Here is a 27185-nt window from a genome sequence, read left to right on the forward strand (position 1 = left end):
TGCTTTACGTAAGGGAGACAACGGCCACGCCTCACTTGGGGAGGGAGAAGCAGAGCGCCTCCTAAAACTTTGTCTGTACGTGACGTCCAAGCCGCGCTGCAAAAGCACCAACCCCGCATCTGTACAGACTCGAAACACTTCGCTCAAAGCTTAAGTCCATTCCCATACCGGGAGTCGAACCCGGGCCGCCTGGATGAAAACCAGGAATCCTAACCGCTAGACCATATGGGAAGCTTGCACTGCCCTCGGCTGGCCACCATGACCAATTTGTTACCTTCTTCTTCTCCCGTCTCTCCCTGCTGTCCTCCTGAGGCCAACTGGAGCTTTGCACCCTTCATCCTGATGGAACAGGCGGATGCGAAAACTGCTTGAGTGCCTCTTGCCAGGCCCAGCGTCCAAGGAGTCCTAATCCTGCACGTGGACAGAAAACATCCTTGAGCTCTCCGCTCCATAAGACAGGTGCATTTCCATTTGCAGCGCTGGCTGGCCCACTCTATGTCTGCAAGAGGGCTTTGGATGAAGGCCAGGCCTGCCAGCCGCACAAAGGAGCGGCTGGTGGTCCCGAAGGCGAGCACTACCCGCTCGCAGCGAAAGCCTGCCGTGACCCGGATTCGAACCGGGGTTGCTGAGGTCACAACGCAGAGTACTAACCACTATACGATCACGGCGCGCCACCGCTCAAGCCGCACCCGGCCTCCTCCCTTCCTTGGTGGAATGCTTCCCTGCTGACAAGAAGGCATTTCCTTGGCAAACAGACAGAACGCTCTTCCCTTCCCCTTTGTGGACTTGGCATTTCACATCAAACGGCAGCCATGACGGTGCGCCGTAACCATCTACCAAGACGCGAGTCTTCCGTGGCACTGGGAATTTACCGCCACCGCGGCTCGTATTCCAAATCAGAACAGATGTGCAGGGAACTCATGATTTGCACGTGGTGGCAGGGTGGTTTAGAGATTAGCTTAAGGGGCGCGTAGCAGCAAAAGGAAAGATGGCGTGAGCTGAACGGCACCCTACTAGTATTTAAAAACTGCGCTGCACCGTGTGAGGATCGAACTCACGACCTTCAGATTATGAGACTGACGCGCTACCTACTGCGCCAACGAGGCCACCAAGGAGCTGAGATTCTCCAAAGTCAGCCCGTTGTCAGTTGCCTGTCTCAGGTTTTCGCCAACGCCCGCATTTCAGGACTGTTCTTTACAGGTTCCACACTTTCTTTGCACCCTGACTTCACAAGCGCTAAAGTGCTTATCAACCACCAAACGCACAAAGCAAAAAGTGCGAGCCAGCCAGGAGTCGAACCTAGAATCTTCTGATCCGTAGTCAGACGCGTTATCCATTGCGCCACTGGCCCCTTGCTGAGGTCTCTCCGCGTGGCATTTGCTTTACGTAAGGGAGACAACGGCCACGCCTCACTTGGGGAGGGAGAAGCAGAGCGCCTCCTAAAACTTTGTCTGTACGTGACGTCCAAGCCGCGCTGCAAAAGCACCAACCCCGCTTCTGTACAGGCTCGGAACACTTCGCTCAAAGCTTAAGTCCATTCCCATACCAGGAGTCGAACCCGGGCCGCCTGGGTGAAAACCAGGAATCCTAACCGCTAGACCATATGGGAAGCTTGCACTGCCCTCGGCTGGCCACCATGACCAATTTGTTACCTTCTTCTTCTCCCGTCTCTCCCTGCTGTCCTCCTGAGGCCAACTGGAGCTTTGCACCCTTCATCCTGATGGAACAGGCGGATGCGAAAACTGCTTGAGTGCCTCTTGCCAGGCCCAGCGTCCAAGGAGTCCTAATCCTGCACGTGGACAGAAAACATCCTTGAGCTCTCCGCTCCATAAGACAGGTGCATTTCCATTTGCAGCGCTGGCTGGCCCACTCTATGTCTGCAAGAGGGCTTTGGATGAAGGCCAGGCCTGCCAGCCGCACAAAGGAGCGGCTGGTGGTCCCGAAGGCGAGCACTACCCGCTCGCAGCTAAAGCCTGCCGTGACCCGGATTCGAACCGGGGTTGCTGAGGTCACAACGCAGAGTACTAACCACTATACGATCACGGCGCGCCACCGCTCAAGCCGCACCCGGCCTCCTCCCTTCCTTGGTGGAATGCTTCCCTGCTGACAAGAAGGCATTTCCTTGGCAAACAGACAGAACGCTCTTCCCTTCCCCTTTGTGGACTTGGCATTTCACATCAAACGGCAGCCATGACGGTGCGCCGTAACCATCTACCAAGACGCGAGTCTTCCGTGGCACTGGGAATTTACCGCCACCGCGGCTCGTATTCCAAATCAGAACAGATGTGCAGGGAACTCATGATTTGCACGTGGTGGCAGGGTGGTTTAGAGATTAGCTTAAGGGGCGCGTAGCAGCAAAAGGAAAGATGGCGTGAGCTGAACGGCACCCTACTAGTATTTAAAAACTGCGCTGCACCGTGTGAGGATCGAACTCACGACCTTCAGATTATGAGACTGACGCGCTACCTACTGCGCCAACGAGGCCACCAAGGAGCTGAGATTCTCCAAAGTCAGCCCGTTGTCAGTTGCCTGTCTCAGGTTTTCGCCAACGCCCGCATTTCAGGACTGTTCTTTACAGGTTCCACACTTTCTTTGCACCCTGACTTCACAAGCGCTAAAGTGCTTATCAACCACCAAACGCACAAAGCAAAAAGTGCGAGCCAGCCAGGAGTCGAACCTAGAATCTTCTGATCCGTAGTCAGACGCGTTATCCATTGCGCCACTGGCCCCTTGCTCTGGTCTCTCCGCGTGGCATTTGCTTTACGTAAGGGAGACAACGGCCACGCCTCACTTGGGGAGGGAGAAGCAGAGCGCCTCCTAAAACTTTGTCTGTACGTGACGTCCAAGCCGCGCTGCAAAAGCACCAACCCCGCTTCTGTACAGGCTCGGAACACTTCGCTCAAAGCTTAAGTCCATTCCCATACCGGGAGTCGAACCCGGGCCGCCTGGGTGAAAACCAGGAATCCTGACCGCTAGACCATATGGGAAGCTTGCACTGCCCTCGGCTGGCCACCATGACCAATTTGTTACCTTCTTCTTCTCCCGTCTCTCCCTGCTGTCCTCCTGAGGCCAACTGGAGCTTTGCACCCTTCATCCTGATGGAACAGGCGGATGCGAAAACTGCTTGAGTGCCTCTTGCCAGGCCCAGCGTCCAAGGAGTTCTAATCCTGCGCGTGGACAGAAAACATCCTTGAGCTCTCCGCTCCATAAGACAGGTGCATTTCCATTTGCAGCGCTGGCTGGCCCACTCTATGTCTGCAAGAGGGCTTTGGATGAAGGCCAGGCCTGCCAGCCGCACAAAAGAGCGGCTGCTGGTCCCGAAGGCGAGCACTACCCGCTCGCAGCGAGAGCCTGCCGTGACCCGGATTCGAACCGGGGTTGCTGCGGCCACAACGCAGAGTACTAACCACTATACGATCACGGCGCGCCACCGCTCAAGCCCCACCCGGCCTCCTCCCTTCCTTGGTGGAATGCTTCCCTGCTGACAAGAAGGCATTTCCTTGGCAAACAGACAGAACGCTCTTCCCTTCCCCTTTGTGGACTTGGCATTTCACATCAAACGGCAGCCATGACGGTGCGCCGTAACCATCTACCAAGACGCGAGTCTTCCGTGGCACTGGGAATTTACCGCCACCGCGGCTCGTATTCCAAATCAGAACAGATGTGCAGGGAACTCATGATTTGCACGTGGTGGCAGGGTGGTTTAGAGATTAGCTTAAGGGGCGCGTAGCAGCAAAAGGAAAGATGGCGTGAGCTGAACGGCACCCTACTAGTATTTAAAAACGGCGCTGCCCCGTGTGAGGATCGAACTCACGACCTTCAGATTATGAGACTGACGCGCTACCTACTGCGCTAACGAGGCCACCAAGGAGCTGAGATTCTCCAAAGTCAGCCCGTTGTCAGTTGCCTGTCTCAGGTTTTCGCCAACGCCCGCATTTCAGGACTGTTCTTTACAGGTTCCACACTTTCTTTGCACCCTGACTTCACAAGCGCTAAAGTGCTTATCAACCACCAAACGCACAAAGCAAAAAGTGCGAGCCAGCCAGGAGTCGAACCTAGAATCTTCTGATCCGTAGTCAGACGCGTTATCCATTGCGCCACTGGCCCCTTGCTCTGGTCTCTCCGCGTGGCATTTGCTTTACGTAAGGGAGACAACGGCCACGCCTCACTTGGGGAGGGAGAAGCAGAGCGCCTCCTAAAACTTTGTCTGTACGTGACGTCCAAGCCGCGCTGCAAAAGCACCAACCCCGCTTCTGTACAGGCTCGGAACACTTCGCTCAAAGCTTAAGTCCATTCCCATACCGGGAGTCGAACCCGGGCCGCCTGGGTGAAAACCAGGAATCCTGACCGCTAGACCATATGGGAAGCTTGCACTGCCCTCGGCTGGCCACCATGACCAATTTGTTACCTTCTTCTTCTCCCGTCTCTCCCTGCTGTCCTCCTGAGGCCAACTGGAGCTTTGCACCCTTCATCCTGATGGAACAGGCGGATGCGAAAACTGCTTGAGTGCCTCTTGCCAGGCCCAGCGTCCAAGGAGTCCTAATCCTGCGCGTGGACAGAAAACATCCTTGAGCTCTCCGCTCCATAAGACAGGTGCATTTCCATTTGCAGCGCTGGCTGGCCCACTCTATGTCTGCAAGAGGGCTTTGGATGAAGGCCAGGCCTGCCAGCCGCACAAAAGAGCGGCTGCTGGTCCCGAAGGCGAGCACTACCCGCTCGCAGCGAGAGCCTGCCGTGACCCGGATTCGAACCGGGGTTGCTGCGGCCACAACGCAGAGTACTAACCACTATACGATCACGGCGCGCCACCGCTCAAGCCGCACCCGGCCTCCTCCCTTCCTTGGTGGAATGCTTCCCTGCTGACAAGAAGGCATTTCCTTGGCAAACAGACAGAACGCTCTTCCCTTCCCCTTTGTGGACTTGGCATTTCACATCAAACGGCAGCCATGACGGTGCGCCGTAACCATCTACCAAGACGCGAGTCTTCCGTGGCACTGGGAATTTACCGCCACCGCGGCTCGTATTCCAAATCAGAACAGATGTGCAGGGAACTCATGATTTGCACGTGGTGGCAGGGTGGTTTAGAGATTAGCTTAAGGGGCGCGTAGCAGCAAAAGGAAAGATGGCGTGAGCTGAACGGCACCCTACTAGTATTTAAAAACGGCGCTGCCCCGTGTGAGGATCGAACTCACGACCTTCAGATTATGAGACTGACGCGCTACCTACTGCGCTAACGAGGCCACCAAGGAGCTGAGATTCTCCAAAGTCAGCCCGTTGTCAGTTGCCTGTCTCAGGTTTTCGCCAACGCCCGCATTTCAGGACTGTTCTTTACAGGTTCCACACTTTCTTTGCACCCTGACTTCACAAGCGCTAAAGTGCTTATCAACCACCAAACGCACAAAGCAAAAAGTGCGAGCCAGCCAGGAGTCGAACCTAGAATCTTCTGATCCATAGTCAGACGCGTTATCCATTGCGCCACTGGCCCCTTGCTCTGGTCTCTCCGCGTGGCATTTGCTTTACGTAAGGGAGACAACGGCCACGCCTCACTTGGGGAGGGAGAAGCAGAGCGCCTCCTAAAACTTTGTCTGTACGTGACGTCCAAGCCGCGCTGCAAAAGCACCAACCCCGCTTCTGTACAGGCTCGGAACACTTCGCTCAAAGCTTAAGTCCATTCCCATACCGGGAGTCGAACCCGGGCCGCCTGGGTGAAAACCAGGAATCCTGACCGCTAGACCATATGGGAAGCTTGCACTGCCCTCGGCTGGCCACCATGACCAATTTGTTACCTTCTTCTTCTCCCGTCTCTCCCTGCTGTCCTCCTGAGGCCAACTGGAGCTTTGCACCCTTCATCCTGATGGAACAGGCGGATGCGAAAACTGCTTGAGTGCCTCTTGCCAGGCCCAGCGTCCAAGGAGTCCTAATCCTGCGCGTGGACAGAAAACATCCTTGAGCTCTCCGCTCCATAAGACAGGTGCATTTCCATTTGCAGCGCTGGCTGGCCCACTCTATGTCTGCAAGAGGGCTTTGGATGAAGGCCAGGCCTGCCAGCCGCACAAAAGAGCGGCTGCTGGTCCCGAAGGCGAGCACTACCCGCTCGCAGCGAGAGCCTGCCGTGACCCGGATTCGAACCGGGGTTGCTGCGGCCACAACGCAGAGTACTAACCACTATACGATCACGGCGCGCCACCGCTCAAGCCGCACCCGGCCTCCTCCCTTCCTTGGTGGAATGCTTCCCTGCTGACAAGAAGGCATTTCCTTGGCAAACAGACAGAACGCTCTTCCCTTCCCCTTTGTGGACTTGGCATTTCACATCAAACGGCAGCCATGACGGTGCGCCGTAACCATCTACCAAGACGCGAGTCTTCCGTGGCACTGGGAATTTACCGCCACCGCGGCTCGTATTCCAAATCAGAACAGATGTGCAGGGAACTCATGATTTGCACGTGGTGGCAGGGTGGTTTAGAGATTAGCTTAAGGGGCGCGTAGCAGCAAAAGGAAAGATGGCGTGAGCTGAACGGCACCCTACTAGTATTTAAAAACGGCGCTGCCCCGTGTGAGGATCGAACTCACGACCTTCAGATTATGAGACTGACGCGCTACCTACTGCGCTAACGAGGCCACCAAGGAGCTGAGATTCTCCAAAGTCAGCCCGTTGTCAGTTGCCTGTCTCAGGTTTTCGCCAACGCCCGCATTTCAGGACTGTTCTTTACAGGTTCCACACTTTCTTTGCACCCTGACTTCACAAGCGCTAAAGTGCTTATCAACCACCAAACGCACAAAGCAAAAAGTGCGAGCCAGCCAGGAGTCGAACCTAGAATCTTCTGATCCGTAGTCAGACGCGTTATCCATTGCGCCACTGGCCCCTTGCTCTGGTCTCTCCGCGTGGCATTTGCTTTACGTAAGGGAGACAACGGCCACGCCTCACTTGGGGAGGGAGAAGCAGAGCGCCTCCTAAAACTTTGTCTGTACGTGACGTCCAAGCCGCGCTGCAAAAGCACCAACCCCGCTTCTGTACAGGCTCGGAACACTTCGCTCAAAGCTTAAGTCCATTCCCATACCGGGAGTCGAACCCGGGCCGCCTGGGTGAAAACCAGGAATCCTGACCGCTAGACCATATGGGAAGCTTGCACTGCCCTCGGCTGGCCACCATGACCAATTTGTTACCTTCTTCTTCTCCCGTCTCTCCCTGCTGTCCTCCTGAGGCCAACTGGAGCTTTGCACCCTTCATCCTGATGGAACAGGCGGATGCGAAAACTGCTTGAGTGCCTCTTGCCAGGCCCAGCGTCCAAGGAGTCCTAATCCTGCGCGTGGACAGAAAACATCCTTGAGCTCTCCGCTCCATAAGACAGGTGCATTTCCATTTGCAGGGCTGGCTGGCCCACTCTATGTCTGCAAGAGGGCTTTGGATGAAGGCCAGGCCTGCCAGCCGCACAAAAGAGCGGCTGCTGGTCCCGATGGCGAGCACTACCCGCTCGCAGCGAGAGCCTGCCGTGACCCGGATTCGAACCGGGGTTGCTGCGGCCACAACGCAGAGTACTATCCACTATACGATCACGGTGCGCCACCGCTCAAGCCGCACCCGGCCTCCTCCCTTCCTTGGTGGAATGCTTCCCTGCTGACAAGAAGGCATTTCCTTGGCAAACAGACAGAACGCTCTTCCCTTCCCCTTTGTGGACTTGGCATTTCACATCAAACGGCAGCCATGACGGTGCGCCGTAACCATCTACCAAGACGCGAGTCTTCCGTGGCACTGGGAATTTACCGCCACCGCGGCTCGTATTCCAAATCAGAACAGATGTGCAGGGAACTCATGATTTGCACGTGGTGGCAGGGTGGTTTAGAGATTAGCTTAAGGGGCGCGTAGCAGCAAAAGGAAAGATGGCGTGAGCTGAACGGCACCCTACTAGTATTTAAAAACGGCGCTGCCCCGTGTGAGGATCGAACTCACGACCTTCAGATTATGAGACTGACGCGCTACCTACTGCGCTAACGAGGCCACCAAGGAGCTGAGATTCTCCAAAGTCAGCCCGTTGTCAGTTGCCTGTCTCAGGTTTTCGCCAACGCCCGCATTTCAGGACTGTTCTTTACAGGTTCCACACTTTCTTTGCACCCTGACTTCACAAGCGCTAAAGTGCTTATCAACCACCAAACGCACAAAGCAAAAAGTGCGAGCCAGCCAGGAGTCGAACCTAGAATCTTCTGATCCGTAGTCAGACGCGTTATCCATTGCGCCACTGGCCCCTTGCTCTGGTCTCTTCGCGTGGCATTTGCTTTACGTAAGGGAGACAACGGCCACGCCTCACTTGGGGAGGGAGAAGCAGAGCGCCTCCTAAAACTTTGTCTGTACGTGACGTCCAAGCCGCGCTGCAAAAGCACCAACCCCGCTTCTGTACAGGCTCGGAACACTTCGCTCAAAGCTTAAGTCCATTCCCATACCGGGAGTCGAACCCGGGCCGCCTGGGTGAAAACCAGGAATCCTGACCGCTAGACCATATGGGAAGCTTGCACTGCCCTCGGCTGGCCACCATGACCAATTTGTTACCTTCTTCTTCTCCCGTCTCTCCCTGCTGTCCTCCTGAGGCCAACTGGAGCTTTGCACCCTTCATCCTGATGGAACAGGCGGATGCGAAAACTGCTTGAGTGCCTCTTGCCAGGCCCAGCGTCCAAGGAGTCCTAATCCTGCGCGTGGACAGAAAACATCCTTGAGCTCTCCGCTCCATAAGACAGGTGCATTTCCATTTGCAGCGCTGGCTGGCCCACTCTATGTCTGCAAGAGGGCTTTGGATGAAGGCCAGGCCTGCCAGCCGCACAAAAGAGCGGCTGCTGGTCCCGAAGGCGAGCACTACCCGCTCGCAGCGAGAGCCTGCCGTGACCCGGATTTGAACCGGGGTTGCTGCGGCCACAATGCAGAGTACTAACCACTATACGATCACGGCGCGCCACCGCTCAAGCCGCACCCGGCCTTTTCCCTTCCTTGGTGGAATGCTTCCCTGCTGACAAGAAGGCATTTCCTTGGCAAACAGACAGAACGCTCTTCCCTTCCCCTTTGTGGACTTGGCATTTCACATCAAACGGCAGCCATGACGGTGCGCCGTAACCATCTACCAAGACGCGAGTCTTCCGTGGCACTGGGAATTTACCGCCACCGCGGCTCGTATTCCAAATCAGAACAGATGTGCAGGGAACTCATGATTTGCACGTGGTGGCAGGGTGGTTTAGAGATTAGCTTAAGGGGCGCGTAGCAGCAAAAGGAAAGATGGCGTGAGCTGAACGGCACCCTACTAGTATTTAAAAACAGCGCTGCCCCGTGTGAGGATCGAACTCACGACCTTCAGATTATGAGACTGACGCGCTACCTACTGCGCTAACGAGGCCACCAAGGAGCTGAGATTCTCCAAAGTCAGCCCGTTGTCAGTTGCCTGTCTCAGGTTTTCGCCAACGCCCGCATTTCAGGACTGTTCTTTACAGGTTCCACACTTTCTTTGCACCCTGACTTCACAAGCGCTAAAGTGCTTATCAACCACCAAACGCACAAAGCAAAAAGTGCGAGCCAGCCAGGAGTCGAACCTAGAATCTTCTGATCCGTAGTCAGACGCGTTATCCATTGCGCCACTGGCCCCTTGCTCTGGTCTCTCCGCGTGGCATTTGCTTTACGTAAGGGAGACAACGGCCACGCCTCACTTGGGGAGGGAGAAGCAGAGCGCCTCCTAAAACTTTGTCTGTACGTGACGTCCAAGCCGCGCTGCAAAAGCACCAACCCCGCTTCTGTACAGGCTCGGAACACTTCGCTCAAAGCTTAAGTCCATTCCCATACCGGGAGTCGAACCCGGGCCGCCTGGGTGAAAACCAGGAATCCTGACCGCTAGACCATATGGGAAGCTTGCACTGCCCTCGGCTGGCCACCATGACCAATTTGTTACCTTCTTCTTCTCCCGTCTCTCCCTGCTGTCCTCCTGAGGCCAACTGGAGCTTTGCACCCTTCATCCTGATGGAACAGGCGGATGCGAAAACTGCTTGAGTGCCTCTTGCCAGGCCCAGCGTCCAAGGAGTCCTAATCCTGCGCGTGGACAGAAAACATCCTTGAGCTCTCCGCTCCATAAGACAGGTGCATTTCCATTTGCAGCGCTGGCTGGCCCACTCTATGTCTGCAAGAGGGCTTTGGATGAAGGCCAGGCCTGCCAGCCGCACAAAAGAGCGGCTGCTGGTCCCGAAGGCGAGCACTACCCGCTCGCAGCGAGAGCCTGCCGTGACCCGGATTTGAACCGGGGTTGCTGCGGCCACAATGCAGAGTACTAACCACTATACGATCACGGCGCGCCACCGCTCAAGCCGCACCCGGCCTCCTCCCTTCCTTGGTGGAATGCTTCCCTGCTGACAAGAAGGCATTTCCTTGGCAAACAGACAGAACGCTCTTCCCTTCCCCTTTGTGGACTTGGCATTTCACATCAAACGGCAGCCATGACGGTGCGCCGTAACCATCTACCAAGACGCGAGTCTTCCGTGGCACTGGGAATTTACCGCCACCGCGGCTCGTATTCCAAATCAGAACAGATGTGCAGGGAACTCATGATTTGCACGTGGTGGCAGGGTGGTTTAGAGATTAGCTTAAGGGGCGCGTAGCAGCAAAAGGAAAGATGGCGTGAGCTGAACGGCACCCTACTAGTATTTAAAAACAGCGCTGCCCCGTGTGAGGATCGAACTCACGACCTTCAGATTATGAGACTGACGCGCTACCTACTGCGCTAACGAGGCCACCAAGGAGCTGAGATTCTCCAAAGTCAGCCCGTTGTCAGTTGCCTGTCTCAGGTTTTCGCCAACGCCCGCATTTCAGGACTGTTCTTTACAGGTTCCACACTTTCTTTGCACCCTGACTTCACAAGCGCTAAAGTGCTTATCAACCACCAAACGCACAAAGCAAAAAGTGCGAGCCAGCCAGGAGTCGAACCTAGAATCTTCTGATCCGTAGTCAGACGCGTTATCCATTGCGCCACTGGCCCCTTGCTCTGGTCTCTCCGCGTGGCATTTGCTTTACGTAAGGGAGACAACGGCCACGCCTCACTTGGGGAGGGAGAAGCAGAGCGCCTCCTAAAACTTTGTCTGTACGTGACGTCCAAGCCGCGCTGCAAAAGCACCAACCCCGCTTCTGTACAGGCTCGGAACACTTCGCTCAAAGCTTAAGTCCATTCCCATACCGGGAGTCGAACCCGGGCCGCCTGGGTGAAAACCAGGAATCCTGACCGCTAGACCATATGGGAAGCTTGCACTGCCCTCGGCTGGCCACCATGACCAATTTGTTACCTTCTTCTTCTCCCGTCTCTCCCTGCTGTCCTCCTGAGGCCAACTGGAGCTTTGCACCCTTCATCCTGATGGAACAGGCGGATGCGAAAACTGCTTGAGTGCCTCTTGCCAGGCCCAGCGTCCAAGGAGTCCTAATCCTGCGCGTGGACAGAAAACATCCTTGAGCTCTCCGCTCCATAAGACAGGTGCATTTCCATTTGCAGCGCTGGCTGGCCCACTCTATGTCTGCAAGAGGGCTTTGGATGAAGGCCAGGCCTGCCAGCCGCACAAAAGAGCGGCTGCTGGTCCCGAAGGCGAGCACTACCCGCTCGCAGCGAGAGCCTGCCGTGACCCGGATTCGAACCGGGGTTGCTGCGGCCACAACGCAGAGTACTAACCACTATACGATCACGGCGCGCCACCGCTCAAGCCGCACCCGGCCTCCTCCCTTCCTTGGTGGAATGCTTCCCTGCTGACAAGAAGGCATTTCCTTGGCAAACAGACAGAACGCTCTTCCCTTCCCCTTTGTGGACTTGGCATTTCACATCAAACGGCAGCCATGACGGTGCGCCGTAACCATCTACCAAGACGCGAGTCTTCCGTGGCACTGGGAATTTACCGCCACCGCGGCTCGTATTCCAAATCAGAACAGATGTGCAGGGAACTCATGATTTGCACGTGGTGGCAGGGTGGTTTAGAGATTAGCTTAAGGGGCGCGTAGCAGCAAAAGGAAAGATGGCGTGAGCTGAACGGCACCCTACTAGTATTTAAAAACTGCGCTGCCCCGTGTGAGGATCGAACTCACGACCTTCAGATTATGAGACTGACGCGCTACCTACTGCGCTAACGAGGCCACCAAGGAGCTGAGATTCTCCAAAGTCCGCCCGTTGTCAGTTGCCTGTCTCAGGTTTTCGCCAACGCCCGCATTTCAGGACTGTTCTTTACAGGTTCCACACTTTCTTTGCACCCTGACTTCACAAGCGCTAAAGTGCTTATCAACCACCAAACGCACAAAGCAAAAAGTGCGAGCCAGCCAGGAGTCGAACCTAGAATCTTCTGATCCGTAGTCAGACGCGTTATCCATTGCGCCACTGGCCCCTTGCTCTGGTCTCTCCGCGTGGCATTTGCTTTACGTAAGGGAGACAACGGCCACGCCTCACTTGGGGAGGGAGAAGCAGAGCGCCTCCTAAAACTTTGTCTGTACGTGACGTCCAAGCCGCGCTGCAAAAGCACCAACCCCGCTTCTGTACAGGCTCGGAACACTTCGCTCAAAGCTTAAGTCCATTCCCATACCGGGAGTCGAACCCGGGCCGCCTGGGTGAAAACCAGGAATCCTAACCGCTAGACCATATGGGAAGCTTGCACTGCCCTCGGCTGGCCACCATGACCAATTTGTTACCTTCTTCTTCTCCCGTCTCTCCCTGCTGTCCTCCTGAGGCCAACTGGAGCTTTGCACCCTTCATCATGATGGAACAGGCGGATGCGAAAACTGCTTGAGTGCCTCTTGCCAGGCCCAGCGTCCAAGGAGTCCTAATCCTGCGCGTGGACAGAAAACATCCTTGAGCTCTCCGCTCCATAAGACAGGTGCATTTCCATTTGCAGCGCTGGCTGGCCCACTCTATGTCTGCAAGAGGGCTTTGGATGAAGGCCAGGCCTGCCAGCCGCACAAAAGAGCGGCTGCTGGTCCCGAAGGCGAGCACTACCCGCTCGCAGCGAGAGCCTGCCGTGACCCGGATTCGAACCGGGGTTGCTGCGGCCACAACGCAGAGTACTAACCACTATACGATCACGGCGCGCCACCGCTCAAGCCGCACCCGGCCTCCTCCCTTCCTTGGTGGAATGCTTCCCTGCTGACAAGAAGGCATTTCCTTGGCAAACAGACAGAACGCTCTTCCCTTCCCCTTTGTGGACTTGGCATTTCACATCAAACGGCAGCCATGACGGTGCGCCGTAACCATCTACCAAGACGCGAGTCTTCCGTGGCACTGGGAATTTACCGCCACCGCGGCTCGTATTCCAAATCAGAACAGATGTGCAGGGAACTCATGATTTGCACGTGGTGGCAGGGTGGTTTAGAGATTAGCTTAAGGGGCGCGTAGCAGCAAAAGGAAAGATGGCGTGAGCTGAACGGCACCCTACTAGTATTTAAAAACTGCGCTGCCCCGTGTGAGGATCGAACTCACGACCTTCAGATTATGAGACTGACGCGCTACCTACTGCGCTAACGAGGCCACCAAGGAGCTGAGATTCTCCAAAGTCCGCCCGTTGTCAGTTGCCTGTCTCAGGTTTTCGCCAACGCCCGCATTTCAGGACTGTTCTTTACAGGTTCCACACTTTCTTTGCACCCTGACTTCACAAGCGCTAAAGTGCTTATCAACCACCAAACGCACAAAGCAAAAAGTGCGAGCCAGCCAGGAGTCGAACCTAGAATCTTCTGATCCGTAGTCAGACGCGTTATCCATTGCGCCACTGGCCCCTTGCTCTGGTCTCTCCGCGTGGCATTTGCTTTACGTAAGGGAGACAACGGCCACGCCTCACTTGGGGAGGGAGAAGCAGAGCGCCTCCTAAAACTTTGTCTGTACGTGACGTCCAAGCCGCGCTGCAAAAGCACCAACCCCGCTTCTGTACAGGCTCGGAACACTTCGCTCAAAGCTTAAGTCCATTCCCATACCGGGAGTCGAACCCGGGCCGCCTGGGTGAAAACCAGGAATCCTAACCGCTAGACCATATGGGAAGCTTGCACTGCCCTCGGCTGGCCACCATGACCAATTTGTTACCTTCTTCTTCTCCCGTCTCTCCCTGCTGTCCTCCTGAGGCCAACTGGAGCTTTGCACCCTTCATCATGATGGAACAGGCGGATGCGAAAACTGCTTGAGTGCCTCTTGCCAGGCCCAGCGTCCAAGGAGTCCTAATCCTGCGCGTGGGCAGAAAACATCCTTGAGCTCTCCGCTCCATAAGACAGGTGCATTTCCATTTGCAGCGCTGGCTGGCCCACTCTATGTCTGCAAGAGGGCTTTGGATGAAGGCCAGGCCTGCCAGCCGCACAAAAGAGCGGCTGCTGGTCCCGAAGGCGAGCACTACCCGCTCGCAGCGAGAGCCTGCCGTGACCCGGATTCGAACCGGGGTTGCTGCGGCCACAACGCAGAGTACTAACCACTATACGATCACGGCGCGCCACCGCTCAAGCCGCACCCGGCCTCCTCCCTTCCTTGGTGGAATGCTTCCCTGCTGACAAGAAGGCATTTCCTTGGCAAACAGACAGAACGCTCTTCCCTTCCCCTTTGTGGACTTGGCATTTCACATCAAACGGCAGCCATGACGGTGCGCCGTAACCATCTACCAAGACGCGAGTCTTCCGTGGCACTGGGAATTTACCGCCACCGCGGCTCGTATTCCAAATCAGAACAGATGTGCAGGGAACTCATGATTTGCACGTGGTGGCAGGGTGGTTTAGAGATTAGCTTAAGGGGCGCGTAGCAGCAAAAGGAAAGATGGCGTGAGCTGAACGGCACCCTACTAGTATTTAAAAACTGCGCTGCCCCGTGTGAGGATCGAACTCACGACCTTCAGATTATGAGACTGACGCGCTACCTACTGCGCTAACGAGGCCACCAAGGAGCTGAGATTCTCCAAAGTCCGCCCGTTGTCAGTTGCCTGTCTCAGGTTTTCGCCAACGCCCGCATTTCAGGACTGTTCTTTACAGGTTCCACACTTTCTTTGCACCCTGACTTCACAAGCGCTAAAGTGCTTATCAACCACCAAACGCACAAAGCAAAAAGTGCGAGCCAGCCAGGAGTCGAACCTAGAATCTTCTGATCCGTAGTCAGACGCGTTATCCATTGCGCCACTGGCCCCTTGCTCTGGTCTCTCCGCGTGGCATTTGCTTTACGTAAGGGAGACAACGGCCACGCCTCACTTGGGGAGGGAGAAGCAGAGCGCCTCCTAAAACTTTGTCTGTACGTGACGTCCAAGCCGCGCTGCAAAAGCACCAACCCCGCTTCTGTACAGGCTCGGAACACTTCGCTCAAAGCTTAAGTCCATTCCCATACCGGGAGTCGAACCCGGGCCGCCTGGGTGAAAACCAGGAATCCTAACCGCTAGACCATATGGGAAGCTTGCACTGCCCTCGGCTGGCCACCATGACCAATTTGTTACCTTCTTCTTCTCCCGTCTCTCCCTGCTGTCCTCCTGAGGCCAACTGGAGCTTTGCACCCTTCATCCTGATGGAACAGGCGGATGCGAAAACTGCTTGAGTGCCTCTTGCCAGGCCCAGCGTCCAAGGAGTCCTAATCCTGCGCGTGGACAGAAAACATCCTTGAGCTCTCCGCTCCATAAGACAGGTGCATTTCCATTTGCAGCGCTGGCTGGCCCACTCTATGTCTGCAAGAGGGCTTTGGATGAAGGCCAGGCCTGCCAGCCGCACAAAAGAGCGGCTGCTGGTCCCGAAGGCGAGCACTAGCCGCTCGCAGCGAGAGCCTGCCGTGACCCGGATTCGAACCGGGGTTGCTGCGGCCACAACGCAGAGTACTAACCACTATACGATCACGGCGCGCCACCGCTCAAGCCGCACCCGGCCTCCTCCCTTCCTTGGTGGAATGCTTCCCTGCTGACAAGAAGGCATTTCCTTGGCAAACAGACAGAACGCTCTTCCCTTCCCCTTTGTGGACTTGGCATTTCACATCAAACGGCAGCCATGACGGTGCGCCGTAACCATCTACCAAGACGCGAGTCTTCCGTGGCACTGGGAATTTACCGCCACCGCGGCTCGTATTCCAAATCAGAACAGATGTGCAGGGAACTCATGATTTGCACGTGGTGGCAGGGTGGTTTAGAGATTAGCTTAAGGGGCGCGTAGCAGCAGAAGGAAAGATGGCGTGAGCTGAACGGCACCCTACTAGTATTTAAAAACGGCGCTGCCCCGTGTGAGGATCGAACTCACGACCTTCAGATTATGAGACTGACGCGCTACCTACTGCGCTAACGAGGCCACCAAGGAGCTGAGATTCTCCAAAGTCCGCCCGTTGTCAGTTGCCTGTCTCAGGTTTTCGCCAACGCCCGCATTTCAGGACTGTTCTTTACAGGTTCCACACTTTCTTTGCACCCTGACTTCACAAGCGCTAAAGTGCATATCAACCACCAAACGCACAAAGCAAAAAGTGCGAGCCAGCCAGGAGTCGAACCTAGAATCTTCTGATCCGTAGTCAGACGCGTTATCCATTGCGCCACTGGCCCCTTGCTCTGGTCTCTCCGCGTGGCATTTGCTTTACGTAAGGGAGACAACGGCCACGCCTCACTTGGGGAGGGAGAAGCAGAGCGCCTCCTAAAACTTTGTCTGTACGCGACGTCCAAGCCGCACTGCAAAAGCACCCAACCCGCTTCTGTACAGACTCGAAACACTTCGCTCAAAGCTTAAGTCCATTCCCATACCGGGAGTCGAACCCGGGCCGCCTGGGTGAAAACCAGGAATCCTAACCGCTAGACCATATGGGAAGCTTGCACTGCCCTCCGCTGGCCACCATGACCAATTTGTTACCTTCTTCTTCTCCCGTCTCTCCCTGCTGTCCTCCTGAGGCCAACTGGAGCTTTGCACCCTTCATCCTGATGGAACAGGCGGATGCGAAAACTGCTTGAGTGCCTCTTGCCAGGCCCAGCGTCCAAGGAGTCCTAATCCTGCGCGTGGACAGAAAACATCCTTGAGCTCTCCGCTCCATAAGACAGGTGCATTTCCATTTGCAGCGCTGGCTGGCCCACTCTATGTCTGCAAGAGGGCTTTGGATGAAGGCCAGGCCTGCCAGCCGCACAAAAGAGCGGCTGCTGGTCCCGAAGGCGAGCACTAGCCGCTCGCAGCGAGAGCCTGCCGTGACCCGGATTCGAACCGGGGTTGCTGCGGCCACAACGCAGAGTACTAACCACTATACGATCACGGCGCGCCACCGCTCAAGCCGCACCCAGCCTCCTCCCTTCCTTGGTGGAATGCTTCCCTGCTGACAAGAAGGCATTTCCTTGGCAAACAGACAGAACGCTCTTCCCTTCCCCTTTGTGGACTTGGCATTTCACATCAAACGGCAGCCATGACGGTGCGCCGTAACCATCTACCAAGACGCGAGTCTTCCGTGGCACTGGGAATTTACCGCCACCGCGGCTCGTATTCCAAATCAGAACAGATGTGCAGGGAACTCATGATTTGCACGTGGTGGCAGGGTGGTTTAGAGATTAGCTTAAGGGGCGCGTAGCAGCAGAAGGAAAGATGGCGTGAGCTGAACGGCACCCTACTAGTATTTAAAAACGGCGCTGCCCCGTGTGAGGATCGAACTCACGACCTTCAGATTATGAGACTGACGCGCTACCTACTGCGCTAACGAGGCCACCAAGGAGCTGAGATTCTCCAAAGTCCGCCCGTTGTCAGTTGCCTGTCTCAGGTTTTCGCCAACGCCCGCATTTCAGGACTGTTCTTTACAGGTTCCACACTTTCTTTGCACCCTGACTTCACAAGCGCTAAAGTGCATATCAACCACCAAACGCACAAAGCAAAAAGTGCGAGCCAGCCAGGAGTCGAACCTAGAATCTTCTGATCCGTAGTCAGACGCGTTATCCATTGCGCCACTGGCCCCTTGCTCTGGTCTCTCCGCGTGGCATTTGCTTTACGTAAGGGAGACAACGGCCACGCCTCACTTGGGGAGGGAGAAGCAGAGCGCCTCCTAAAACTTTGTCTGTACGTGACGTCCAAGCCGCGCTGCAAAAGCACCAACCCCGCTTCTGTACAGGCTCGGAACACTTCGCTCAAAGCTTAAGTCCATTCCCATACCGGGAGTCGAACCCGGGCCGCCTGGGTGAAAACCAGGAATCCTAACCGCTAGACCATATGGGAAGCTTGCACTGCCCTCGGCTGGCCACCATGACCAATTTGTTACCTTCTTCTTCTCCCATCTCTCCCTGCTGTCCTCCTGAGGCCAACTGGAGCTTTGCACCCTTCATCCTGATGGAACAGGCGGATGCGAAAACTGCTTGAGTGCCTCTTGCCAGGCCCAGCGTCCAAGGAGTCCTAATCCTGCGCGTGGACAGAAAACATCCTTGAGCTCTCCGCTCCATAAGACAGGTGCATTTCCATTTGCAGCGCTGGCTGGCCCACTCTATGTCTGCAAGAGGGCTTTGGATGAAGGCCAGGCCTGCCAGCCGCACAAAAGAGCGGCTGCTGGTCCCGAAGGCGAGCACTAGCCGCTTGCAGCGAGAGCCTGCCGTGACCCGGATTCGAACCGGGGTTGCTGCGGCCACAACGCAGAGTACTAACCACTATACGATCACGGCGCGCCACCGCTCAAGCCGCACCTGGCCTCCTCCCTTCCTTGGTGGAATGCTTCCCTGCTGACAAGAAGGCATTTCCTTGGCAAACAGACAGAACGCTCTTCCCTTCCCCTTTGTGGACTTGGCATTTCACATCAAACGGCAGCCATGACGGTGCGCCGTAACCATCTACCAAGACGCGAGTCTTCCGTGGCACTGGGAATTTACCGCCACCGCGGCTCGTATTCCAAATCAGAACAGATGTGCAGGGAACTCATGATTTGCACGTGGTGGCAGGGTGGTTTAGAGATTAGCTTAAGGGGCGCGTAGCAGCAAAAGGAAAGATGGCGTGAGCTGAACGGCACCCTACTAGTATTTAAAAACGGCGCTGCCCCGTGTGAGGATCGAACTCACGACCTTCAGATTATGAGACTGACGCGCTACCTACTGCGCTAACGAGGCCACCAAGGAGCTGAGATTCTCCAAAGTCAGCCCGTTGTCAGTTGCCTGTCTCAGGTTTTCGCCAACGCCCGCATTTCAGGACTGTTCTTTACAGGTTCCACACTTTCTTTGCACCCTGACTTCACAAGCGCTAAAGTGCTTATCAACCACCAAACGCACAAAGCAAAAAGTGCGAGCCAGCCAGGAGTCGAACCTAGAATCTTCTGATCCGTAGTCAGACGCGTTATCCATTGCGCCACTGGCCCCTTGCTCTGGTCTCTCCGCGTGGCATTTGCTTTACGTAAGGGAGACAACGGCCACGCCTCACTTGGGGAGGGAGAAGCAGAGCGCCTCCTAAAACTTTGTCTGTACGTGACGTCCAAGCCGCGCTGCAAAAGCACCAACCCCGCTTCTGTACAGGCTCGGAACACTTCGCTCAAAGCTTAAGTCCATTCCCATACCGGGAGTCGAACCCGGGCCGTCTGGGTGAAAACCAGGAATCCTAACCGCTAGACCATATGGGAAGCTTGCACTGCCCTCGGCTGGCCACCATGACCAATTTGTTACCTTCTTCTTCTCCCGTCTCTCCCTGCTGTCCTCCTGAGGCCAACTGGAGCTTTGCACCCTTCATCCTGATGGAACAGGCGGATGCGAAAACTGCTTGAGTGCCTCTTGCCAGGCCCAGCGTCCAAGGAGTCCTAATCCTGCGCGTGGACAGAAAACATCCTTGAGCTCTCCGCTCCATAAGACAGGTGCATTTCCATTTGCAGCGCTGGCTGGCCCACTCTATGTCTGCAAGAGGGCTTTGGATGAAGGCCAGGCCTGCCAGCCGCACAAAAGAGCGGCTGCTGGTCCCGATGGCGAGCACTACCCGCTCGCAGCAAGAGCCTGCCGTGACCCGGATTCGAACCGGGGTTGCTGCGGCCACAACGCAGAGTACTATCCACTATACGATCACGGCGCGCCACCGCTCAAGCCGCACCTGGCCTCCTCCCTTCCTTGGTGGAATGCTTCCCTGCTGACAAGAAGGCATTTCCTTGGCAAACAGACAGAACGCTCTTCCCTTCCCCTTTGTGGACTTGGCATTTCACATCAAACGGCAGCCATGACGGTGCGCCGTAACCATCTACCAAGACGCGAGTCTTCCGTGGCACTGGGAATTTACCGCCACCGCGGCTCGTATTCCAAATCAGAACAGATGTGCAGGGAACTCATGATTTGCACGTGGTGGCAGGGTGGTTTAGAGATTAGCTTAAGGGGCGCGTAGCAGCAAAAGGAAAGATGGCGTGAGCTGAACGGCACCCTACTAGTATTTAAAAACGGCGCTGCCCCGTGTGAGGATCGAACTCACGACCTTCAGATTATGAGACTGACGCGCTACCTACTGCGCTAACGAGGCCACCAAGGAGCTGAGATTCTCCAAAGTCAGCCCGTTGTCAGTTGCCTGTCTCAGGTTTTCGCCAACGCCCGCATTTCAGGACTGTTCTTTACAGGTTCCACACTTTCTTTGCACCCTGACTTCACAAGCGCTAAAGTGCTTATCAACCACCAAACGCACAAAGCAAAAGGTGCGAGCCAGCCAGGAGTCGAACCTAGAATCTTCTGATCCGTAGTCAGACGCGTTATCCATTGCGCCACTGGCCCCTTGCTCTGGTCTCTCCGCGTGGCATTTGCTTTACGTAAGGGAGACAACGGCCACGCCTCACTTGGGGAGGGAGAAGCAGAGCGCCTCCTAAAACTTTGTCTGTACGCGACGTCCAAGCCGCACAGCAAAAGCACCCACCCCGCTTCTGTACAGACTCGAAACACTTCGCTCAAAGCTTAAGTCCATTCCCATACCGGGAGTCGAACCCGGGCCGCCTGGGTGAAAACCAGGAATCCTAACCGCTAGACCATATGGGAAGCTTGCACTGCCCTTGGCTGGCCACCATGACCAATTTGTTACCTTCTTCTTCTCCCATCTCTCCCTGCTGTCCTCCTGAGGCCAACTGGAGCTTTGCACCCTTCATCCTGATGGAACAGGCGGATGCGAAAACTGCTTGAGTGCCTCTTGCCAGGCCCAGCGTCCAAGGAGTCCTAATCCTGCGCGTGGACAGAAAACATCCTTGAGCTCTCCGCTCCATAAGACAGGTGCATTTCCATTTGCAGCGCTGGCTGGCCCACTCTATGTCTGCAAGAGGGCTTTGGATGAAGGCCAGGCCTGCCAGCCGCACAAAAGAGCGGCTGCTGGTCCCGAAGGCGAGCACTAGCCGCTTGCAGCGAGAGCCTGCCGTGACCCGGATTCGAACCGGGGTTGCTGCGGCCACAACGCAGAGTACTAACCACTATACGATCACGGCGCGCCACCGCTCAAGCCGCACCTGGCCTCCTCCCTTCCTTGGTGGAATGCTTCCCTGCTGACAAGAAGGCATTTCCTTGGCAAACAGACAGAACGCTCTTCCCTTCCCCTTTGTGGACTTGGCATTTCACATCAAACGGCAGCCATGACGGTGCGCCGTAACCATCTACCAAGACGCGAGTCTTCCGTGGCACTGGGAATTTACCGCCACCGCGGCTCGTATTCCAAATCAGAACAGATGTGCAGGGAACTCATGATTTGCACGTGGTGGCAGGGTGGTTTAGAGATTAGCTTAAGGGGCGCGTAGCAGCAAAAGGAAAGATGGCGTGAGCTGAACGGCACCCTACTAGTATTTAAAAACGGCGCTGCCCCGTGTGAGGATCGAACTCACGACCTTCAGATTATGAGACTGACGCGCTACCTACTGCGCTAACGAGGCCACCAAGGAGCTGAGATTCTCCAAAGTCAGCCCGTTGTCAGTTGCCTGTCTCAGGTTTTCGCCAACGCCCGCATTTCAGGACTGTTCTTTACAGGTTCCACACTTTCTTTGCACCCTGACTTCACAAGCGCTAAAGTGCTTATCAACCACCAAACGCACAAAGCAAAAAGTGCGAGCCAGCCAGGAGTCGAACCTAGAATCTTCTGATCCGTAGTCAGACGCGTTATCCATTGCGCCACTGGCCCCTTGCTCTGGTCTCTCCGCGTGGCATTTGCTTTACGTAAGGGAGACAACGGCCACGCCTCACTTGGGGAGGGAGAAGCAGAGCGCCTCCTAAAACTTTGTCTGTACGTGACGTCCAAGCCGCGCTGCAAAAGCACCAACCCCGCTTCTGTACAGGCTCGGAACACTTCGCTCAAAGCTTAAGTCCATTCCCATACCGGGAGTCGAACCCGGGCCGTCTGGGTGAAAACCAGGAATCCTAACCGCTAGACCATATGGGAAGCTTGCACTGCCCTCGGCTGGCCACCATGACCAATTTGTTACCTTCTTCTTCTCCCGTCTCTCCCTGCTGTCCTCCTGAGGCCAACTGGAGCTTTGCACCCTTCATCCTGATGGAACAGGCGGATGCGAAAACTGCTTGAGTGCCTCTTGCCAGGCCCAGCGTCCAAGGAGTCCTAATCCTGCGCGTGGACAGAAAACATCCTTGAGCTCTCCGCTCCATAAGACAGGTGCATTTCCATTTGCAGCGCTGGCTGGCCCACTCTATGTCTGCAAGAGGGCTTTGGATGAAGGCCAGGCCTGCCAGCCGCACAAAAGAGCGGCTGCTGGTCCCGATGGCGAGCACTACCCGCTCGCAGCGAGAGCCTGCCGTGACCCGGATTCGAACCGGGGTTGCTGCGGCCACAACGCAGAGTACTATCCACTATACGATCACGGCGCGCCACCGCTCAAGCCGCACCTGGCCTCCTCCCTTCCTTGGTGGAATGCTTCCCTGCTGACAAGAAGGCATTTCCTTGGCAAACAGACAGAACGCTCTTCCCTTCCCCTTTGTGGACTTGGCATTTCACATCAAACGGCAGCCATGACGGTGCGCCGTAACCATCTACCAAGACGCGAGTCTTCCGTGGCACTGGGAATTTACCGCCACCGCGGCTCGTATTCCAAATCAGAACAGATGTGCAGGGAACTCATGATTTGCACGTGGTGGCAGGGTGGTTTAGAGATTAGCTTAAGGGGCGCGTAGCAGCAAAAGGAAAGATGGCGTGAGCTGAACGGCACCCTACTAGTATTTAAAAACGGCGCTGCCCCGTGTGAGGATCGAACTCACGACCTTCAGATTATGAGACTGACGCGCTACCTACTGCGCTAACGAGGCCACCAAGGAGCTGAGATTCTCCAAAGTCAGCCCGTTGTCAGTTGCCTGTCTCAGGTTTTCGCCAACGCCCGCATTTCAGGACTGTTCTTTACAGGTTCCACACTTTCTTTGCACCCTGACTTCACAAGCGCTAAAGTGCTTATCAACCACCAAACGCACAAAGCAAAAGGTGCGAGCCAGCCAGGAGTCGAACCTAGAATCTTCTGATCCGTAGTCAGACGCGTTATCCATTGCGCCACTGGCCCCTTGCTCTGGTCTCTCCGCGTGGCATTTGCTTTACGTAAGGGAGACAACGGCCACGCCTCACTTGGGGAGGGAGAAGCAGAGCGCCTCCTAAAACTTTGTCTGTACGCGACGTCCAAGCCGCACAGCAAAAGCACCCACCCCGCTTCTGTACAGACTCGAAACACTTCGCTCAAAGCTTAAGTCCATTCCCATACCGGGAGTCGAACCCGGGCCGCCTGGGTGAAAACCAGGAATCCTAACCGCTAGACCATATGGGAAGCTTGCACTGCCCTTGGCTGGCCACCATGACCAATTTGTTACCTTCTTCTTCTCCCGTCTCTCCCTGCTGTCCTCCTGAGGCCAACTGGAGCTTTGCACCCTTCATCCTGATGGAACAGGCGGATGCGAAAACTGCTTGAGTGCCTCTTGCCAGGCCCAGCGTCCAAGGAGTCCTAATCCTGCGCGTGGACAGAAAACATCCTTGAGCTCTCCGCTCCATAAGACAGGTGCATTTCCATTTGCAGCGCTGGCTGGCCCACTCTATGTCTGCAAGAGGGCTTTGGATGAAGGCCAGGCCTGCCAGCCGCACAAAAGAGCGGCTGCTGGTCCCGAAGGCGAGCACTACCCGCTCGCAGCGAGAGCCTGCCGTGACCCGGATTCGAACCGGGGTTGCTGCGGCCACAACGCAGAGTACTAACCACTATACGATCACGGCGCACCACCGCTCAAGCCGCACCCGGCCTCCTCCCTTCCTTGGTGGAATGCTTCCCTGCTGACAAGAAGGCATTTCCTTGGCAAACAGACAGAACGCTCTTCCCTTCCCCTTTGTGGACTTGGCATTTCACATCAAACGGCAGCCATGACGGTGCGCCGTAACCATCTACCAAGACGCGAGTCTTCCGTGGCACTGGGAATTTACCGCCACCGCGGCTCGTAATCCAAATCAGAACAGATGTGCAGGGAACTCATGATTTGCACGTGGTGGCAGGGTGGTTTAGAGATTAGCTTAAGGGGCGCGTAGCAGCAAAAGGAAAGATGGCGTGAGCTGAACGGCACCCTACTAGTATTTAAAAACGGCACTGCCCCGTGTGAGGATCGAACTCACAACCTTCAGATTAAGTGACTGACATATTACACATCCAACACATAGCAGCATGTGTGAATTATGGTTTTGGTGCTATTAATAGCAAAAGTAACCACGAATGCCTCCTCTGGAGCGTGTTCGATTCCTGCATGGTGCGAGTTGTATTTCGACAGGAAATAAATACAAACAAAAGATTCAACAAAATGATCCGAAAACATTCAAGTCGAATTTACCCTTTAAGGAAAAAGGACAGTTTTGTTCATTCTACCTGCACGTGTCTTTCTTTTTTTATTTATTGAATTTGTGAAAGAAAAAAAAATAAGCAAGAAAAACATTAAAAAACGGTTAATATACAAAATAAAGCCTTTTATTTTAAGAAACATTAAATGTACAAAATAAATGTGTTTGTTCCACAATCAAGCATTAAAAACAGTGGCAAAAGTAGCATTTAAGACATCTATGTACTCTAGGGTCATCAAATGGAATGGACCATTAAGTTAATTGTGATGCCTGAGACGTGCACCATTTCACCATCACCCAGCTAGCTATTTTATATAAATGTTAAAACAATTTAGTCAATAACAAAATGTCCCATTCCAACAGATTAAACCAATGTAATTACTTGAAGAGTTTAGTATAGCATAGTTAAATTATATATGAATATATACAATAAATACTGTGGTAAACTAATTGTAGGAAATTTATATGGAAATGTATAAACTACAATATCATAAAATAGAATAACTATTTATATATATATATAAAAAATATATAGCATTAAAGAATTAATATAATAAATGCACAATGTTATAATTAAAGGGCTATGAAAATTTTAAATATATATAATAGGCTACAAATAATTGAATTAGTAATGCAATGAAAAATCTATTAAACGTTACTCTGTATTATAAATGTAAACAAACATAAGTGAATCAGGGATAAAAGCAGGTGTTAGTGAGTGAAATTAGGAGGTTTTTTCTTTAGGGGCTTTGCTTTTTCCATAGCCTCGTGCTACCAGCACTGCTTTCCATTCCTCCAGTGACACGGTGGCAGTTTCTTCACAGTACCAATTGCTAAAATACTGTTGATGTGTAGGGGGCTTCCTCTCTTTTTGGCATTTTTTGCAGGAAATTAAGGTCTTCTGGCGAACATAATTGCGAGTTTTTATGCCAGATTTCTCCTTCTCCATCTTTCTTTTGCGATACTGCTGTGTTGTGTATGGCACATCTGGCATGTGTGTTGCTGATGGTGTCACTTGAGATGAACAAGTTGGAGCCAAGCAGGCAGTGGCAGACAGAATAGGTTGCAGTCTCTGTGCTTGGACTTGGCTGTGACTGACTGGACATGGGCTGGTCAGAAGAATCACCTGGCCTGAAGTGACTGACACTAGACAAGCAGAGAGTGTAGAGGAAGTGAACTGGGGAGCTTCGGGGGGGTGATGCTGCTGAGGAGGCTGTAGGCCAGCAGATGTAGAGGCCATTGATCCAATGGTCAGGAGTCTTTTGGTCTTTGCATACATGGGGGTTGTTTGTGGATGGGTGAGCTTTTATCATTTCAGTCTGGGGTGTGGAGCGCTGTAGTAAACGACCTGCCACAGGTGCTTCAGGATACCTTATGCCTTGAAGCACATTGGACTCCTGTGATCGAGTGCGTCTGAAGTACCTAAAACACATACAGCAATTAATAAGAAAGAGGGCAATTTGTGAAGTCTACTGGACTAGTCAAACAATTCATTACATCATTTTACAAAAATAAATCCACTTGCCACTGAAACACACTGCAAGATTTGTTTATGCACAGGCATATTATAATTAAGGCCTTTTAATATAAGGAACATTTTTAAATGTGTTAGATGTAATGAGATTTCATTGAATTATTTGTCATATATGATAACAGATTGACTCACCACTCTGAGACTGTGTCTGTTTTAACTTCAGGCAGCTGGATGGTGGTGTCCTGCATCACATGGGCGTTGCTCAAGATGCACTCTCTGATGTGCTTGTAAGAACGAGTGATGAGGGTCCACCTTCCAAACCTGACACTGTTAACACATTTTGGGTGTGGAAAAGCCATACACAGCTTCACAAATATAGCCTCCACAACCCTGTTGCAGTCTGGCCACTGTGCAGGGCTGCTTGCACCAAGAAAGCACCTGAGAAGGAGCAAAAATACAGTATACTTAGATATTTGCAGGTTTACAGATTCCAACAGCAGTAATAAGTACAGTTGAGTATAAAAACTCACCGTTTTGTTGACTCCACACCAGGAGCTACCACTTTTTTTGTGGACCTGAAATGCCCCTTATTCAAAGTGGCCTGATGATGAGGAGAATATACTGTGCGCTCCTTGTCATAGTCACTAAGAGCCTGCCAAAGTGTGACGATATGGCTTGACTCTTCCCGTGACAATGAGAGAACATGGTCTTTCAAGCTAACCAAGTAGTCTGCCAAATCCTGAACAGCTCCATAACCAGCAACGTTGTCAGGCCCAGAGTCCTAATTGAATAACCACAATGAGTTACTATATGCCACAACTAATGTATATTTGAAACAAATCAACACAATTAGAAGTCAGTGAACTATAATAAAATCTTACCTCCTGCTTAACGGAAGACACCAGATCAGAAGATGGTTCGCCGGACTCTGGATCATGCTTCAGTGGACCTACAGTTACAGGAAAATTAAAGAGAAAGTAAAAATGATTAAGTGGTGAATTAAGACAT

At 54.0% G+C, this 27185-nt stretch overlaps 65 non-coding genes across 65 annotated transcripts; all 65 read right to left on the bottom strand.

Annotated features, from left to right (window-relative positions):
- Positions 1–159: 159 nt before the first annotated feature.
- On the bottom strand, positions 160–231 carry trnae-uuc (transfer RNA glutamic acid (anticodon UUC)). The gene has a single exon. It is a non-coding gene; the product is annotated as a tRNA-Glu (tRNA).
- Positions 232–1033: 802 nt separating this feature from the next.
- trnam-cau (transfer RNA methionine (anticodon CAU)) lies at positions 1034–1106 on the bottom strand. The gene has a single exon. It is a non-coding gene; the product is annotated as a tRNA-Met (tRNA).
- A 172-nt stretch (positions 1107–1278) lies between these two features.
- Positions 1279–1351, bottom strand: trnar-acg (transfer RNA arginine (anticodon ACG)). Its single transcript has one exon. It is a non-coding gene; the product is annotated as a tRNA-Arg (tRNA).
- Positions 1352–1537: 186 nt separating this feature from the next.
- trnae-uuc (transfer RNA glutamic acid (anticodon UUC)) lies at positions 1538–1609 on the bottom strand. The gene has a single exon. It is a non-coding gene; the product is annotated as a tRNA-Glu (tRNA).
- Positions 1610–2411: 802 nt separating this feature from the next.
- On the bottom strand, positions 2412–2484 carry trnam-cau (transfer RNA methionine (anticodon CAU)). The gene has a single exon. It is a non-coding gene; the product is annotated as a tRNA-Met (tRNA).
- Positions 2485–2656: 172 nt separating this feature from the next.
- trnar-acg (transfer RNA arginine (anticodon ACG)) lies at positions 2657–2729 on the bottom strand. Its single transcript has one exon. It is a non-coding gene; the product is annotated as a tRNA-Arg (tRNA).
- Positions 2730–2915: 186 nt separating this feature from the next.
- On the bottom strand, positions 2916–2987 carry trnae-uuc (transfer RNA glutamic acid (anticodon UUC)). Its single transcript has one exon. It is a non-coding gene; the product is annotated as a tRNA-Glu (tRNA).
- A 365-nt stretch (positions 2988–3352) lies between these two features.
- trnah-gug (transfer RNA histidin (anticodon GUG)) lies at positions 3353–3424 on the bottom strand. The gene has a single exon. It is a non-coding gene; the product is annotated as a tRNA-His (tRNA).
- A 365-nt stretch (positions 3425–3789) lies between these two features.
- trnam-cau (transfer RNA methionine (anticodon CAU)) lies at positions 3790–3862 on the bottom strand. The gene has a single exon. It is a non-coding gene; the product is annotated as a tRNA-Met (tRNA).
- A 172-nt stretch (positions 3863–4034) lies between these two features.
- trnar-acg (transfer RNA arginine (anticodon ACG)) lies at positions 4035–4107 on the bottom strand. The gene has a single exon. It is a non-coding gene; the product is annotated as a tRNA-Arg (tRNA).
- Positions 4108–4293: 186 nt separating this feature from the next.
- Positions 4294–4365, bottom strand: trnae-uuc (transfer RNA glutamic acid (anticodon UUC)). The gene has a single exon. It is a non-coding gene; the product is annotated as a tRNA-Glu (tRNA).
- A 365-nt stretch (positions 4366–4730) lies between these two features.
- On the bottom strand, positions 4731–4802 carry trnah-gug (transfer RNA histidin (anticodon GUG)). The gene has a single exon. It is a non-coding gene; the product is annotated as a tRNA-His (tRNA).
- Positions 4803–5167: 365 nt separating this feature from the next.
- Positions 5168–5240, bottom strand: trnam-cau (transfer RNA methionine (anticodon CAU)). The gene has a single exon. It is a non-coding gene; the product is annotated as a tRNA-Met (tRNA).
- A 172-nt stretch (positions 5241–5412) lies between these two features.
- Positions 5413–5485, bottom strand: trnah-aug (transfer RNA histidin (anticodon AUG)). The gene has a single exon. It is a non-coding gene; the product is annotated as a tRNA-His (tRNA).
- Positions 5486–5671: 186 nt separating this feature from the next.
- Positions 5672–5743, bottom strand: trnae-uuc (transfer RNA glutamic acid (anticodon UUC)). Its single transcript has one exon. It is a non-coding gene; the product is annotated as a tRNA-Glu (tRNA).
- A 365-nt stretch (positions 5744–6108) lies between these two features.
- trnah-gug (transfer RNA histidin (anticodon GUG)) lies at positions 6109–6180 on the bottom strand. The gene has a single exon. It is a non-coding gene; the product is annotated as a tRNA-His (tRNA).
- Positions 6181–6545: 365 nt separating this feature from the next.
- trnam-cau (transfer RNA methionine (anticodon CAU)) lies at positions 6546–6618 on the bottom strand. Its single transcript has one exon. It is a non-coding gene; the product is annotated as a tRNA-Met (tRNA).
- A 172-nt stretch (positions 6619–6790) lies between these two features.
- On the bottom strand, positions 6791–6863 carry trnar-acg (transfer RNA arginine (anticodon ACG)). Its single transcript has one exon. It is a non-coding gene; the product is annotated as a tRNA-Arg (tRNA).
- A 186-nt stretch (positions 6864–7049) lies between these two features.
- Positions 7050–7121, bottom strand: trnae-uuc (transfer RNA glutamic acid (anticodon UUC)). The gene has a single exon. It is a non-coding gene; the product is annotated as a tRNA-Glu (tRNA).
- An 802-nt stretch (positions 7122–7923) lies between these two features.
- On the bottom strand, positions 7924–7996 carry trnam-cau (transfer RNA methionine (anticodon CAU)). Its single transcript has one exon. It is a non-coding gene; the product is annotated as a tRNA-Met (tRNA).
- A 172-nt stretch (positions 7997–8168) lies between these two features.
- Positions 8169–8241, bottom strand: trnar-acg (transfer RNA arginine (anticodon ACG)). The gene has a single exon. It is a non-coding gene; the product is annotated as a tRNA-Arg (tRNA).
- A 186-nt stretch (positions 8242–8427) lies between these two features.
- On the bottom strand, positions 8428–8499 carry trnae-uuc (transfer RNA glutamic acid (anticodon UUC)). Its single transcript has one exon. It is a non-coding gene; the product is annotated as a tRNA-Glu (tRNA).
- Positions 8500–9301: 802 nt separating this feature from the next.
- On the bottom strand, positions 9302–9374 carry trnam-cau (transfer RNA methionine (anticodon CAU)). Its single transcript has one exon. It is a non-coding gene; the product is annotated as a tRNA-Met (tRNA).
- Positions 9375–9546: 172 nt separating this feature from the next.
- Positions 9547–9619, bottom strand: trnar-acg (transfer RNA arginine (anticodon ACG)). The gene has a single exon. It is a non-coding gene; the product is annotated as a tRNA-Arg (tRNA).
- Positions 9620–9805: 186 nt separating this feature from the next.
- trnae-uuc (transfer RNA glutamic acid (anticodon UUC)) lies at positions 9806–9877 on the bottom strand. The gene has a single exon. It is a non-coding gene; the product is annotated as a tRNA-Glu (tRNA).
- An 802-nt stretch (positions 9878–10679) lies between these two features.
- On the bottom strand, positions 10680–10752 carry trnam-cau (transfer RNA methionine (anticodon CAU)). Its single transcript has one exon. It is a non-coding gene; the product is annotated as a tRNA-Met (tRNA).
- A 172-nt stretch (positions 10753–10924) lies between these two features.
- Positions 10925–10997, bottom strand: trnar-acg (transfer RNA arginine (anticodon ACG)). The gene has a single exon. It is a non-coding gene; the product is annotated as a tRNA-Arg (tRNA).
- Positions 10998–11183: 186 nt separating this feature from the next.
- trnae-uuc (transfer RNA glutamic acid (anticodon UUC)) lies at positions 11184–11255 on the bottom strand. Its single transcript has one exon. It is a non-coding gene; the product is annotated as a tRNA-Glu (tRNA).
- Positions 11256–11620: 365 nt separating this feature from the next.
- On the bottom strand, positions 11621–11692 carry trnah-gug (transfer RNA histidin (anticodon GUG)). Its single transcript has one exon. It is a non-coding gene; the product is annotated as a tRNA-His (tRNA).
- A 365-nt stretch (positions 11693–12057) lies between these two features.
- Positions 12058–12130, bottom strand: trnam-cau (transfer RNA methionine (anticodon CAU)). Its single transcript has one exon. It is a non-coding gene; the product is annotated as a tRNA-Met (tRNA).
- Positions 12131–12302: 172 nt separating this feature from the next.
- trnar-acg (transfer RNA arginine (anticodon ACG)) lies at positions 12303–12375 on the bottom strand. Its single transcript has one exon. It is a non-coding gene; the product is annotated as a tRNA-Arg (tRNA).
- Positions 12376–12561: 186 nt separating this feature from the next.
- On the bottom strand, positions 12562–12633 carry trnae-uuc (transfer RNA glutamic acid (anticodon UUC)). Its single transcript has one exon. It is a non-coding gene; the product is annotated as a tRNA-Glu (tRNA).
- A 365-nt stretch (positions 12634–12998) lies between these two features.
- trnah-gug (transfer RNA histidin (anticodon GUG)) lies at positions 12999–13070 on the bottom strand. The gene has a single exon. It is a non-coding gene; the product is annotated as a tRNA-His (tRNA).
- A 365-nt stretch (positions 13071–13435) lies between these two features.
- On the bottom strand, positions 13436–13508 carry trnam-cau (transfer RNA methionine (anticodon CAU)). Its single transcript has one exon. It is a non-coding gene; the product is annotated as a tRNA-Met (tRNA).
- A 172-nt stretch (positions 13509–13680) lies between these two features.
- On the bottom strand, positions 13681–13753 carry trnar-acg (transfer RNA arginine (anticodon ACG)). The gene has a single exon. It is a non-coding gene; the product is annotated as a tRNA-Arg (tRNA).
- Positions 13754–13939: 186 nt separating this feature from the next.
- Positions 13940–14011, bottom strand: trnae-uuc (transfer RNA glutamic acid (anticodon UUC)). Its single transcript has one exon. It is a non-coding gene; the product is annotated as a tRNA-Glu (tRNA).
- Positions 14012–14376: 365 nt separating this feature from the next.
- On the bottom strand, positions 14377–14448 carry trnah-gug (transfer RNA histidin (anticodon GUG)). Its single transcript has one exon. It is a non-coding gene; the product is annotated as a tRNA-His (tRNA).
- A 365-nt stretch (positions 14449–14813) lies between these two features.
- Positions 14814–14886, bottom strand: trnam-cau (transfer RNA methionine (anticodon CAU)). The gene has a single exon. It is a non-coding gene; the product is annotated as a tRNA-Met (tRNA).
- A 172-nt stretch (positions 14887–15058) lies between these two features.
- On the bottom strand, positions 15059–15131 carry trnar-acg (transfer RNA arginine (anticodon ACG)). The gene has a single exon. It is a non-coding gene; the product is annotated as a tRNA-Arg (tRNA).
- Positions 15132–15317: 186 nt separating this feature from the next.
- On the bottom strand, positions 15318–15389 carry trnae-uuc (transfer RNA glutamic acid (anticodon UUC)). Its single transcript has one exon. It is a non-coding gene; the product is annotated as a tRNA-Glu (tRNA).
- Positions 15390–15754: 365 nt separating this feature from the next.
- trnah-gug (transfer RNA histidin (anticodon GUG)) lies at positions 15755–15826 on the bottom strand. The gene has a single exon. It is a non-coding gene; the product is annotated as a tRNA-His (tRNA).
- A 365-nt stretch (positions 15827–16191) lies between these two features.
- trnam-cau (transfer RNA methionine (anticodon CAU)) lies at positions 16192–16264 on the bottom strand. Its single transcript has one exon. It is a non-coding gene; the product is annotated as a tRNA-Met (tRNA).
- Positions 16265–16436: 172 nt separating this feature from the next.
- Positions 16437–16509, bottom strand: trnar-acg (transfer RNA arginine (anticodon ACG)). The gene has a single exon. It is a non-coding gene; the product is annotated as a tRNA-Arg (tRNA).
- A 186-nt stretch (positions 16510–16695) lies between these two features.
- Positions 16696–16767, bottom strand: trnae-uuc (transfer RNA glutamic acid (anticodon UUC)). The gene has a single exon. It is a non-coding gene; the product is annotated as a tRNA-Glu (tRNA).
- Positions 16768–17132: 365 nt separating this feature from the next.
- trnah-gug (transfer RNA histidin (anticodon GUG)) lies at positions 17133–17204 on the bottom strand. Its single transcript has one exon. It is a non-coding gene; the product is annotated as a tRNA-His (tRNA).
- A 365-nt stretch (positions 17205–17569) lies between these two features.
- Positions 17570–17642, bottom strand: trnam-cau (transfer RNA methionine (anticodon CAU)). Its single transcript has one exon. It is a non-coding gene; the product is annotated as a tRNA-Met (tRNA).
- A 172-nt stretch (positions 17643–17814) lies between these two features.
- trnar-acg (transfer RNA arginine (anticodon ACG)) lies at positions 17815–17887 on the bottom strand. Its single transcript has one exon. It is a non-coding gene; the product is annotated as a tRNA-Arg (tRNA).
- Positions 17888–18073: 186 nt separating this feature from the next.
- On the bottom strand, positions 18074–18145 carry trnae-uuc (transfer RNA glutamic acid (anticodon UUC)). Its single transcript has one exon. It is a non-coding gene; the product is annotated as a tRNA-Glu (tRNA).
- Positions 18146–18510: 365 nt separating this feature from the next.
- On the bottom strand, positions 18511–18582 carry trnah-gug (transfer RNA histidin (anticodon GUG)). Its single transcript has one exon. It is a non-coding gene; the product is annotated as a tRNA-His (tRNA).
- A 365-nt stretch (positions 18583–18947) lies between these two features.
- On the bottom strand, positions 18948–19020 carry trnam-cau (transfer RNA methionine (anticodon CAU)). The gene has a single exon. It is a non-coding gene; the product is annotated as a tRNA-Met (tRNA).
- A 172-nt stretch (positions 19021–19192) lies between these two features.
- trnar-acg (transfer RNA arginine (anticodon ACG)) lies at positions 19193–19265 on the bottom strand. The gene has a single exon. It is a non-coding gene; the product is annotated as a tRNA-Arg (tRNA).
- Positions 19266–19451: 186 nt separating this feature from the next.
- On the bottom strand, positions 19452–19523 carry trnae-uuc (transfer RNA glutamic acid (anticodon UUC)). The gene has a single exon. It is a non-coding gene; the product is annotated as a tRNA-Glu (tRNA).
- Positions 19524–19888: 365 nt separating this feature from the next.
- On the bottom strand, positions 19889–19960 carry trnah-gug (transfer RNA histidin (anticodon GUG)). Its single transcript has one exon. It is a non-coding gene; the product is annotated as a tRNA-His (tRNA).
- Positions 19961–20325: 365 nt separating this feature from the next.
- Positions 20326–20398, bottom strand: trnam-cau (transfer RNA methionine (anticodon CAU)). Its single transcript has one exon. It is a non-coding gene; the product is annotated as a tRNA-Met (tRNA).
- Positions 20399–20570: 172 nt separating this feature from the next.
- On the bottom strand, positions 20571–20643 carry trnar-acg (transfer RNA arginine (anticodon ACG)). Its single transcript has one exon. It is a non-coding gene; the product is annotated as a tRNA-Arg (tRNA).
- A 186-nt stretch (positions 20644–20829) lies between these two features.
- trnae-uuc (transfer RNA glutamic acid (anticodon UUC)) lies at positions 20830–20901 on the bottom strand. The gene has a single exon. It is a non-coding gene; the product is annotated as a tRNA-Glu (tRNA).
- Positions 20902–21266: 365 nt separating this feature from the next.
- On the bottom strand, positions 21267–21338 carry trnah-gug (transfer RNA histidin (anticodon GUG)). Its single transcript has one exon. It is a non-coding gene; the product is annotated as a tRNA-His (tRNA).
- Positions 21339–21703: 365 nt separating this feature from the next.
- Positions 21704–21776, bottom strand: trnam-cau (transfer RNA methionine (anticodon CAU)). The gene has a single exon. It is a non-coding gene; the product is annotated as a tRNA-Met (tRNA).
- Positions 21777–21948: 172 nt separating this feature from the next.
- On the bottom strand, positions 21949–22021 carry trnar-acg (transfer RNA arginine (anticodon ACG)). The gene has a single exon. It is a non-coding gene; the product is annotated as a tRNA-Arg (tRNA).
- A 186-nt stretch (positions 22022–22207) lies between these two features.
- trnae-uuc (transfer RNA glutamic acid (anticodon UUC)) lies at positions 22208–22279 on the bottom strand. Its single transcript has one exon. It is a non-coding gene; the product is annotated as a tRNA-Glu (tRNA).
- Positions 22280–22644: 365 nt separating this feature from the next.
- trnah-gug (transfer RNA histidin (anticodon GUG)) lies at positions 22645–22716 on the bottom strand. Its single transcript has one exon. It is a non-coding gene; the product is annotated as a tRNA-His (tRNA).
- A 365-nt stretch (positions 22717–23081) lies between these two features.
- On the bottom strand, positions 23082–23154 carry trnam-cau (transfer RNA methionine (anticodon CAU)). Its single transcript has one exon. It is a non-coding gene; the product is annotated as a tRNA-Met (tRNA).
- A 172-nt stretch (positions 23155–23326) lies between these two features.
- Positions 23327–23399, bottom strand: trnar-acg (transfer RNA arginine (anticodon ACG)). Its single transcript has one exon. It is a non-coding gene; the product is annotated as a tRNA-Arg (tRNA).
- A 186-nt stretch (positions 23400–23585) lies between these two features.
- trnae-uuc (transfer RNA glutamic acid (anticodon UUC)) lies at positions 23586–23657 on the bottom strand. Its single transcript has one exon. It is a non-coding gene; the product is annotated as a tRNA-Glu (tRNA).
- A 365-nt stretch (positions 23658–24022) lies between these two features.
- On the bottom strand, positions 24023–24094 carry trnah-gug (transfer RNA histidin (anticodon GUG)). The gene has a single exon. It is a non-coding gene; the product is annotated as a tRNA-His (tRNA).
- Between the last annotated feature and the right edge of the window lie 3091 nt (positions 24095–27185).

Source organism: Hoplias malabaricus, chromosome 7, assembly GCF_029633855.1.
Source record: "Hoplias malabaricus isolate fHopMal1 chromosome 7, fHopMal1.hap1, whole genome shotgun sequence".
Taxonomy (NCBI): domain Eukaryota; kingdom Metazoa; phylum Chordata; class Actinopteri; order Characiformes; family Erythrinidae; genus Hoplias; species Hoplias malabaricus.